This window comes from Peromyscus californicus, unplaced genomic scaffold (genome assembly GCF_007827085.1).
Source record: "Peromyscus californicus insignis strain IS unplaced genomic scaffold, ASM782708v3 Scaffold_22__1_contigs__length_63687245, whole genome shotgun sequence".
Taxonomy (NCBI): Eukaryota; Metazoa; Chordata; class Mammalia; order Rodentia; family Cricetidae; genus Peromyscus; species Peromyscus californicus.
In genome coordinates, this window is record NW_026294525.1 from 58,164,652 (window position 1) to 58,176,781 (window position 12,130).

At 41.3% G+C, this 12,130-nt stretch overlaps 1 pseudogene; it reads left to right on the forward strand.

Moving 5' to 3' along the window:
• Positions 1–9,112: 9,112 nt before the first annotated feature.
• Positions 9,113–10,135, forward strand: LOC128118209 (glyceraldehyde-3-phosphate dehydrogenase-like; annotated as a pseudogene).
• Positions 10,136–12,130: the final 1,995 nt, after the last annotated feature.

A 12,130-nucleotide genomic window follows, 5' to 3' on the forward strand; every position in this document is an offset into this window, starting at 1 on the left:
AATCTTGCTCATGCCTTTTGATACAAACGTAAATACTCATTAGTAAAATTTTACACATTTGTTTTTGGTGCATTCCCAGTCTCTCGTTGCAGGCATGTTCTCCAGTTACAAAGTGCCTTAGCCCCCATGACTAATTATGCAGTTTAGGAGAAAAAGCAGCCAGCCAGCAGACCCCCACACTCCTTGGCTCTCCACGGCTTCCTGAAGCAGCACTGTGTCTCAGTGGGAAAGGAGCAAAGTCAGATTTTAATTAAAGCTCAGCTCAGTTTCCTCTCGTCTTTGCTCCTACCAACTCACACTGAGATGTGTGAGGTGCTGTCTTCCAAGAGAAATGATTGCAAGAGAATGGCCGAGGTACAGAACTAGGTATATAACTAGATAGCATGTTATCTTTATTTCGAGACAGGTACCAGAAGCACTCACAAAACCAGATGTTTGTCTTTCAGTTTCCAGACTTAGGAAGGTTGAGGAGATACACTGTAAAGTTCCTTGGACACTAGATGAAAAGACATCCCCAGGGGGCCCAGGGTGACAACTGTCTCTACTGGAGTAGAGTGATACTTTAGCCCCATCCACCTGTAGAAAAGCACCAGTGTGAAGAAACACATACAACTTCATAGGCACTCTTAAATTTTGACTTAGTTCCTGACATATTATACACTTATTTCTTTTACACTTCATTGATTGGTTGTTCTGTATCCTAGACACAACAGTTTGGTTTGTCATGACTGTAACATAAAATTCATGGGGACAGTTTTAATATCTCCCTAATGGAAATGCCACTGCCGGTTGTCAAGTTTACCAACTTGCTGCCTATACTAAAGGAAAGTGGTTTGAGCCATTATTTTCCTCTATCCCTGCTTCAGTCCGACTGACTGGCAATTACACTCAAAGCCAGGAAACAAAGAAAGGAACGTTGTAAATGCCTTAGTCTTTGGGCCATCACTTCAGAAAGAAGGCCCTACTTGAGTGTGGAGGAGTGGCTGATACAAAACGCGGGAGGTGCCTGCTCAGTCCAGTTAAAAAGAACACTTGCTTACATTTGCATCTCTCAACACTGACGCTGGCTGAAGGGGCACTGAAGAAAACGCTTGTTGAACTGAGATGAACCTGTGACTTAATCCTGGCTGAATAAAGCTATTAATTGGAATACCATCTTCTAGGCCTGCTGTTTCTCTGTTATGTAAAAGCTCAAGAAAATTTGGAAGGGAGACAGAGAGAGGGGAGCAGCCGTGAGGAACACAAAGATGAACTCACAAAGCACAAATATAAGGGGGGACTGTAAAGGCCCCACTTTCACAACTAGGGGTACCACAAATCTGTGCGCTCGCTTGCTCTTTCTTACTATGTCTTCATAACTCCAAATGAGTGCGCACACCCCACAGCTGTACACACGACCTTGAGACGCTCTGGGTCACAAAGAGAGTCCAAAGAAAGTCGGCATATAAACAAACTGGATATACGGGGCTAGCAAGGCCTGCACAGTTAAGAGCATGCCCTGCTCTTGCGGAGGGCCTGGGCCCCACATGGTAGCACACAACTGTCCAAACTCTAGGCATGCACATGGCGCACAGCCGTACATACGGGCAGCGTACCCACACACATAAAATAAAAATAAATAACCCTTTAAACAAAAAACAGCGGGGTTGTTCTTCATCTGAGCATTGATTTGATTATACTCACTTTATCCTTGGGACGGGTCTCGCTCTCCCATTCCTTGTAACTTGCAGATGGTTTCTAATGGCACTTGTTTATTTAATTAAGCGTGTTTTCACTTCAGGGCTAATACTGGCTTCCCATTGTCTCAGTTAATAGGTTTTTAATATTTTAAATTCTCAGTTAGGCTTGTTTCCCTTGGCCCCGGTTCCACTAAAATTAATCTTTCCTAGCGTTGTGCTTGCAGTTGCGGCAAAGGCCAAGACAGGACCCAGATCACCACAGAGTGATGAGCTGGCCCCCAGATGTGGCCTCTGGCCAAAGGAGTCCAGGTGTTTTGCATTAGAAATGGAATGTCCTGTGTGCCTGGTGTGACATTTTCGGATGAAAATGAACTTCGGGCTAATGAAGTGAGAAATGGCTGCATGCAGCAAGGCTAACGGGGTTAGCAGTTTCTGCCTCTGCAATCATCGCTATGCCTGCCTAAAGCCCCCTTGACATCACCCTTCTGAATAATCTAATGATTTCTGGTTGCTAGAAAAGTAGTTAGTGGAGTCTCCTCTCAGCCCCCATCTTACTTAACTCACAGGAGCTAAAGACTGAGAATGCACTAGAAAGTTGCGGTTTTCTTACCAGCTCGGTTTTGCCAGGAAGCACTTTGGACATACAAAGTGGATTCAAATAGTCTGTAATGTTAAGAACACATTGAGCTGGAGCACACGTTTTGTCTCTAGGGTATTTTGATGCCCCTTTGACAGCTAAAAGAGCTAATACCCAAGAGGTTAATTAACGTCCTCCAAAATTACAGTTATTAATGACTAGACTCTGGAGGAAAATGTTTCCATCTACATTCTCTCACATTCTTTTTCCACCCACCCTGCTTCACCCTTCTAGTTTCTCTATTTTTAAATTCAGAAAACAACACTAGGAAGGTAGAGAGTTTCAATCACTTATAGATTAATATCTTTGTAGTAATTCTCTTGGTATGAACTTTTTGCAAAAAGCTGTTACCCCATGTAGCATATAAGCACGTTTACACAGAAGACTGGCACCCCAGTGGTATGACCAACACCAAAGTGGGGTAGGGAAGTACCTTTAGCCCAGCTCATGGGATTTCAAAGGTCATCAAAAGCCTTCTCTGTGACAGACACTGTTATGAGGGCTTACACTAACTCTTTTTTTTTTTTTTTTTTTTCCTCTTCTTTTTTTTTTTTTTTTTTATTAATTTATTTTGCAATACAATTCAGTTCTACATATCAGCCACGGATTCCCTTGTTCTCCCCCCTCCCGTCCCCCTCACCTTCCCCCCAACCCCCCCCCCCCATTCCCATCTCCTCCAGGGCAAAGCCTTCCCCATAGACTGAGGTCAACCTGGTAGACTCAGTCCAGGTAGGTCTAGTCCCCTCCTCCCAGGCCGAGCCAAACAATCCTGCATAGGCCCCAGGTTTCAAACAGCCAACTCATGCAATGAGCACAAGATCTGGTCCCACTGCCTGGGTGCCTCCCAAACAGATCAAGTCAATCAACTGTCTCATCCATTCAGAGGGCCTGATCCAGTGGGGAGCCCTCAGCCATTGGTTCATAGTTCATGTGTTTCCATTCATTTGGCTATTTGTCCCTGTGCTTTATCCAACCTTGGTCTCAACAATTCTCGCTCATATAAACCCTCCTCATTCTCGCTAATTGGACTCCCAGAGATCCACCCGGGGCCTAGTCATGGATTTCTGCATCCAGATCCCTCAGTAGTTGGATGAGGTTTCTAGCACAACAATTAGGGTGTTTGGCCACTAACTCTTTACACAACCCTGTGAAATAGTTGCTGTTATAGCCCCGATATGTACATGACATTGAGGGTGAATAATGGCCATGGCATTTAAGCCCAAGCCACCCAGAATCCAAGTTCAAATATTAATTCTTCCAGTTATGCAGGTTCTTAATAGCTGGTAAATTAAAGTGGGAATCAATATCCTCTACCTATTCTTCACTTTCTGCATAATTTATAAAAGCTAGTTGGTGGGTCTGGAGAGCTGAATCAGAAGTTATGAGCCCTAACTGCTTTTCCAGAGGACTTGAGTTCTTTTCTCAGCACCCACATGGTGGCACATAACCACCTGTAACTCCAGTTCCAGAGAATCAGATACACTCTTCCAGCTTCCACAGGCACCAGACTTGCACATGGTACACATACATACATCACACATAAAGACAAAACATTTATATTTTTGGTTGTGAGCCTAGCCTTTAACGGCTGAGCCATCTCTCCAGCCCAAGACAAAACATTTATACACATAAAATAAAAACAAAATTTTAGAGGTACTAAAAGTACGATGTATGACAGTCTTTTTGAGCCCCTACTTACAAAAATTCTACCTTCAATTCCCTACAAATATATATAAAATTGTTATATATATAAATATCTAATTTTGAAGCATGACTATCGCCAACTCTAAGTGAAATAAGTAATTACACTTGGGCTGAATTCCTGGAGTGCCATTAAAGGGACTGCAGAGAGTCGGCAGTTCCAGGTCATTAGCACTTGATAAATATTTCCAAAATTTTTCTCACCCTTTGTCGACTGACCCTCGGGCAGTCTGTTAAACAGCATGCAGGCTTCTCCATGGCCATCATTGACACTTAGTTTTAAGCTAAACCACTGACTTCCACATGGGGGACCAGGCTTCTGCTTCCTTCTATTACTCTTATGAACCAGAATAAACAACGAAGTACAAATGTCAGGAACTTGTTTCACTTTTTTTAAATAGGTAATTTTATTGAGAGGGTAAATTATTTAACTATAAAACTAGCCAATAAGACTTTCCTTTATACCACTGATAACTAAGTAAAATGGAATCTACAGTACTCTAGAAGAACTAAATCGTGATTGTATCTCATGTTTATGGGCTGTGTATTTAAGGAAAAATCCTTTGCATCTGATAAAACCTGTAGAAATGAGGTTTGTTTTCCACAGCTCCTCCAACTGTAGGAAACATTCATAGACTTCAAACAAATTTTAAAAACTAAATAACTTTTCTTTTAGGCAAAGGATAAAGGGCCTGCTGTGCAAACATGAGGGCCTAATTTCAACCCCCAGAACCCAGGGGGAAAGAACTGGTGAAGTAGCATGCCCTGGTAACCACAGCAGTAGGAGAAGGCAAAGACACGTGGATCCCTGAAGCTTATAGGCTGGTCCATCTAGTCAAATGAACGGTCCAGGGAGAGACTCTACCTCAAAATAAAGTGGAGAACAACTGAGAAACTTAACTCTAACCTTAGGTTCCATATACACAATCCCTCACCCACATGCACATATGCAATAACATACACACACACACACACACACACACACACACACACACACACACACCCCAAAAAAAAATGTACATTAGACTGCTGTTATTGGTCAGAAACTCAACTAGTTTTATGTGCACCACATATATGTCTGGTGCCCACGGAGGTCAGAAGAGGGTATCAGATCCCCTGAAACAGGAGTTATTGATGGTTGCGAGCCACTGTGTGGGTGCTAGGAACTGAACCCAGGTCTTCTGCAGGAGCAAGTGTTTTTGGCCACTGAGCCGTCTCTCCAGTCCCCAACCCAATTTTTAACGATGAAATTTGCAGTAGATAAGAATCGAGCATAAGATGAAAAAGATGAAACTATTAGTCTATTTCTCAAATTTTGGCCTTAAGCTACTTAATGCACAGTCAGTTTATCCTCTCCCTGTCAATTCCAAGTGCATCTGTGACTCTCTTGACAACAGACTTTCAGATCATCAATTTTTGTGGCATTCTTACTAGACAAATGGATGGATTCTGTTAGAAATTCTAGGACTGTGAAAGTTTCTGTTATAAAATGCAGCAACTAGGAGTGTGCATTGTATTATCACTACATCTTCATCTTAATATTTATGCATAATAATAATTAATATTGATTATGCACCACTTGGCAAAATAGAAACAATAAAACTTTTCAATAGTTACATCTCAGTTCTAGTCCAGACTGTTCAATATCTTGGCTGCGTGACTTCTGACAAGGAGCCTAACCTCTCTGAGCTTTGCTTCTTCCTATATGCCCTGTCCATACAACCCTACTCGAGAAACTGAGTTGCAATATCATCTGATACCACCTGTTTCCATTCAGATCCAACTTTGTGGCCACCAGAAGATGAGAGGGAAGAAAGTGAGACCAAATCTGTTCCTGCAGTGCCCCACCCTTCCGCTTTCAAGGCATCTTTCCCTATAGCCTCCCGCTGGGATCCTGGGACCACCTCTTCTCCCCTTATCTTCTGAGCTGAGGAACTTCATCGACTCCATGATTAACCCTTAGCGGTCTGTGTGTCCCTACACTAAGGTCATCTTTGTAGAATCCCTTGACTTAGCCATCCTTGATCCACCTATGTCATAGCTGTCGACTGTTTCCTGCTGAGATCCTGGCTGGCATAGTTCCCTGGGCTGTGCAAGGGCACAAATAACTCTATTTATGGGACTATTGGGAGAGAGAAAACATAAGCAGACTCCGGGGTTTTCCTACCATGCATTGTGTCTTTGCCTACTCAAAATCCCTTGCTTCACTTGCCAAGTTTCCTTGTGGGCAGAAGTGAATTTGGTATGTGCTGTGGCAGATATCTTTTAAAATTGCTTTTAAAATTTCATATGGTATCTGTGTCACAAAGGCACAAGGAATAAGGTGTTGAAAACTCAAGAGAAATCCTACTGTATCAATAGTCAAGATTTTATTGTCTAGTCACACAACTCACTAGCCTGTTGAATACATAGTATACCTACATATCGATATGTACATGAATACACATACATATGTATATTATATATTTCTTTTTCTTATTTAGACAGAAAGTCTGAGCAGGGACATGAAAAGGAGAAAGTTATTCTATGAGATAGAATATCTAGATACTGAGGATATCTTATAATAAATCGTAATTTAAATACAGAACTTTGATCAAGAAATATTATGGGAGTTTTAGAGCTAGCATTCTGACTTCAGAGTGCAACCAGGCTGTTCAAATTTTATTGCAAGCCAAGTTAAACATGTATATATCAATCTGGCACCTATAGCAAACAAAATCTGGATTTCTCCTTCATATATAATATTATCTGCTGAATTAGCTTGGAATTTTGAAGTACTGCTACCTATGCATATGTCTTTTCATTGATGTCACATATATATAAATACCTTTCAGACATTTAGAATTTGCCTAGCATACCTGGTGCTTAGTCACGTTCATTAGTTCACAAATCATCTGATGGTTATTATCAAGCAATTATTATCAAGCACAATTGCATTTATTCAGGAAACTCTCTTGGCATCTTCATTTCAAATATGGGCTTGAGTATGATTATAATTGCAAGGAATTACGTTTAAATAGGCAAGATATTTTAAGAACTCTACATTGTTGTCCTCCACTGGGGAAAAAAGAGGAGTATTTTACAAGAGAATTATAAAGGAGAGGAAAGCATCTATTGTCTTTTAGGTACTTTCCTCCTTTACACTATGCTGATGTAGTGCTAGGTAAATACTCATCAAGCTTATTGTGTTTATGAAGAATTCCAATTCACATGTATCCAAAATTCAATCTTTGATGAGGGGTGAGAGTGACACTTATCTGTGGTTATAAGGATAAGTATTTACAATGCAGTTAGGAAGTACACTGGTTTAGGAAGATAACTGTAGTACACAGCTGGATAGGACTATTGATTACTTTTCTCCCTCAGCAAATTGCCTATCACCTTCAAATGCTGAGAGCTAGTCCTCAGGGAGAAGATTTTCATATCAGTTCCAGCTTAATCCTTCCAAGTTCTGTGTCTGAAATGTGTGGTGTCTTCAGCAATAGGGACTTAACCTTCAAGTTCTGTGAAGTAACCAAAAACAATAGCAATAGTCTGTATTATTTGGGAGGTTCTTCACCTCCCCCTGACAACTCAAAGGGAAGTTCCCCATGCCTGACACTGATTTTTGGTGATGGCCTATTGTTCTTGGAGGAATCATTATCACTTCAAGTGGAATAACTTCACTCAAAACCACATATGTGTGTGTATTTACATATATTTATATTCTTAAATAGACATAAAATGTTTCCACATGGCCTTTTCAACCATCCTTGTTACTTATTCCTCCTTCCTTCCTCTCTCAATGTTTCTCTCCCTTCTTTTTGCACCACATGGAGACCATTATAGAGATCTACAACTGGCCAAACTGCATGAACAACTGATCAGGGGATGGATACCCAACTCCAGCTGGTGCATCAACAACACAACCCCTGTCCCCAAGGCTCAGGGAACATTGCCGAAGAGGGGGCAGAAAGACTGTGAGCACCAGTAGACCAGGACATTCACTGAGAGACAGCACCTTCTATGGATTACAGAGAAGCTGCATTCATGAAATCTCAACAACACGGTCAACCTGAACAATATGGTCACAATGACAACACCAGTTGACATACCAACATGGATGAGGGAAACCTTACAAGGCCCCATGCACAAATGAGGAGTTACAGACAATTAACAGCTTCTGAGAATGGGATGATCTGTCTTCTTCCTAATAGTTTAACCAATCCCAAGCATTCAACCATACACACATGAGTAACACTAAATAAACTTAACATAGTATATATATATATATGTATATATGTATTAACAATAATAATTAAAGAAGAGGAAGTCATAAATTTAATAGGGAATGAGAAGGACATAAGGAGGAGTTGGAGATAGGAAAGGGAGGAGTGGGCATGATACATTCATGAGGTTTCATGAATGAAATTCTCAAAATAAATTTTAAAAATAAGAAAATTACAATTCTAACCAACATGACAATAACTCATTGAATTCTTACCAAATGCAAATAATGTGCAGCCAATTTTATATGCATGACCTCACTTGACCTACAACACTCCATCAGGAAATTAATGTTACTTTCCTCAACTCAGGAATGAGAAACTAGGAAGCAATTTTGTCAAAGTATAGAATTTGAAATCATGCCTCGGGTTTTTACAGAACCAGGGAGCTTCTTGGCTATAATTATAGTTTCTCCACAAATAAACTTTCATATTCTTTATTCAATATTGGTCCTAGCAAGAAGGCTGAACAGGTAAAGCATTTGCTGTGTAATTATGAGAACCAGAATTCTTAGATTCCCAGCATGCACATAAGTACCAGCTGGGCTTGGAAGATTGCCTATTATCAGAGGATGTGGAAGGGTGAACCAGGGATCCCAGCAGCAATTGACTAGCTAGCCTTGCCTGTAAGGATGAGCTCCTGGTTCAATTCAGAAACCTTGCCTCAATGAGTACATACAGAACTATTGAGGGGCACGCACACACTTTACTCACATACAGATGAACACAAATACATATACAAAATATAAATTTAAAAAGTAAAATTAGAAAGTTCAATAATAGGCTCTCTGTTCCTCCCTGTTCCAGAGACAGCTGTATCTTCTCATACAATGCCAGCCTTGTCCCTGAGACACTTTAGTGAAGGTCAGAGTGAACAGATTTGGCCATATGGACACCTGGTTACAAGGGCTACCATTGCATCTGGTGAAGTGGAAATTGTTGCCATCAATGACCCCTTTATTAACCTTAACTACACGCTCTACATATCCCAGTATGACTCTACCCATGGCAAGTTCAATGGCACAGTCAAGGATGAAAGTGGGAAGCTTGTCATCAACCAGAAGGCCATCACCATCTTCCAGGAACCAGATCCCACCAACATCAAATGGGGTGATGCTGGTGCTAAGTACGTGATAGAGTCTACTGGCATATTCACCACCATGGAGAAGGCTGGGGCCCACTTGAAGGGTGGGACCAAAAGGGTCATTATGTCTGCCCTTCCTGCTAATTCCCTGATGGTTGAGATGGGTGTGAACCATGAGAAGTATGATGACTCACTCAAGATTCAGAGCAATGCTTCCTTCACCACCAACTGCTTAGCCCCCCTGGCCAAGGTTATCCATGACATCTTTGGCATTGTGAAAGGGCTCATGACTACAATCCATGACATCACTACCATGCAGAAGATTGTGAATAACCCCTCAGAGAAGCTATGGCATGATGACCATGTGGTTACCTAGAACATCATCCCTGCCTCCACTGGTGCTGCCAGGTTGTGGCCAAGGTCATCCCAGAGCTGAATGGGAAGTTCACTGGCATGGCCTTCTGTGTTTCTACCCTCAATGTGTCCCTCGTAGATCTGACATGGCACCTAGAGAAAGCCACCAAGTGTGATGCCATCAAGAAGGTGGTGAAGTGGGCAACAGAGGACACTAAAGGGCACCCTGGACTACACTGAGGACCAGGTTGTTTCCTATGACTTCAACAGCGAATTCTATTCTTCCTCCTTTGATGCTGGGGCCAGCATTGCTCTCAAGAACAACATTGTAAAGCTCATTTCCTGGTATGACAATGAATATAGCTACAGCAACAGGGTGGTGGAGCTCATAGCCTACATAGTCTCCAAGGAGTAAGAATCCCTGGACCACCCACCTCAGCAAGGGCACGAGAGCAAGAAAGAGGCCCCCAGCTGCTGAGCAGTCCATGTCCCATCTCAGCCCCTGACACTGAGCGCCTCTCTCACTGTCTCCATCCCAGAGCCACAGAATAACAGGAAGGGCTTAGGGATTCCTACTCTCTTGAACGCCATCAATAAAGTTCACTGCATCCACAAAGAAGTTCAATAATCATAACTCTTAAAGACAGTGTGTCACTGGGTAATTGCATTTGATTATATCTAGAAGAAAACCTACATAATTTTACAATGATATGGCTTTTGCATGTAACAAGCAGTCCAAAAGAACAGTCCCAGGCTCCTGCAAGGTCCACATGAACTCATCACTTCCTTCCAGAGGCAGATGTTGTCCATTGCTCTTCTTTACAAGATGGTTTGGAGTTCCATCTTCTAAGTAGAAATGAAAGGAAAGGAACAAGGCAAAAAAAGGTGCGAGTCAGCCAAATGGACCCCTATCAAAGCCCTAATTCAACCACTTCCATTTATATCTCTTGAGCAAAGACAAGGATCCTTCTGCAACAATTTCATGAAATTCAGTCACCCAGCCAAGCACACGAATAACGGTGTCAAATGCATAGCTGTGTAACATAAAAGAGGGAGAGACTAAATATTGACTAGGCAACTGCTCTAGTAAGTGCTGTTCATAAATGAACACTTTAAGTGTCTTGTGTTTAGAGATGTTACTAATACTCCTAAGACTAGAACCCTTCTTGGCCATACTATCAAACCTATGCTTTTAATTAGTGGTTTAAACTAAAATAATAATAATAATAAAATAAATTAAAAAAATAAAGACCACCAACAGGTTGCCATGTTTGCCACAGAAAAAGATGTGTTTTTCATTCCCCTCCCAACAAGCATCAAGATGTAAAACTTTCTCTAGCTTTATGCCAAACACTTATTATTTTAAATCTATAGAAAGTTATAAAATGCTACAAGAAGAATCCTTACTCCTTTCACTCATTAGTTAAGGTTACTACTGCTGCGATGAAACACCATGATCAAAAGCAAGCTGGAGAAGAAAGAGTTAATTCTTGCTTCCGCTTCCACATCACTGTTCATTACTGAAGAAAATTAGGACAAGAATTAAACAGGACAGGAACCCGGGGGCAGGAGCTCATGCAGAGGTCATGGAGGGGTGCTGCTTACTAACTTGCTTCCCATGGCTTGTTCAGTTTGTTTTCTTATAGAATGCAGGACCACCAGTCCAGGAATGTCCTCACTGGCTATGGGCTGGGCCCCCCCATATCCCACATCAATAACTAATTAAGAAAATGCCCAACAGGTTTGCTCATATCCAGATCTCATGGAGGAGTTTTCTCAATTGAGATTCCCTCCTCTCAGATGACTACAGCTTGAGTCAAATTGACATAAGAACCAGCTGGTATACTCAGATATACCAACTATATTTTATCACTTTTGTTTTATACACATATACACATGTGTCCAAACGTGCTCACATACATACCTGTGTGTATATATTTTAATCTGAACCATCTGAGATACCAGCAAGCAAACAACATCACCCATCAGGTCAAATACTTCAGATTATTTCAGCTAAGAATAAGAGCATCACCATGTATCATGAAAAAACAAACAATTATCATCAGGAAATATGATATTATTTATCATGTGATCTATATTCAGTTTCTCAACAAACCCAGTGAACACTTTTTTGAGATATGGCTTAGCCATTTTTACTTCCTCTTTTAAGAACTCCCTGATAATAACCATAGCCCTTTATTTAATTGGGTCATTTGGGTTTTGTTTTTGTTTTTGTTTTTGATACTTTGTGTGTGTGTGTGTGTGTGTGTGTGTGTGTGTGTGTGTGTGTGTGTGTGTATGTGTGTGTGTGTGTGTGTGTGTGTGTGTTGTATATTCTGGATTGTGATCGCTATCAGATGTATAGCTGGTAAAAATTCCTGCTCCAGTCAGTGACTCTATAACACAATAC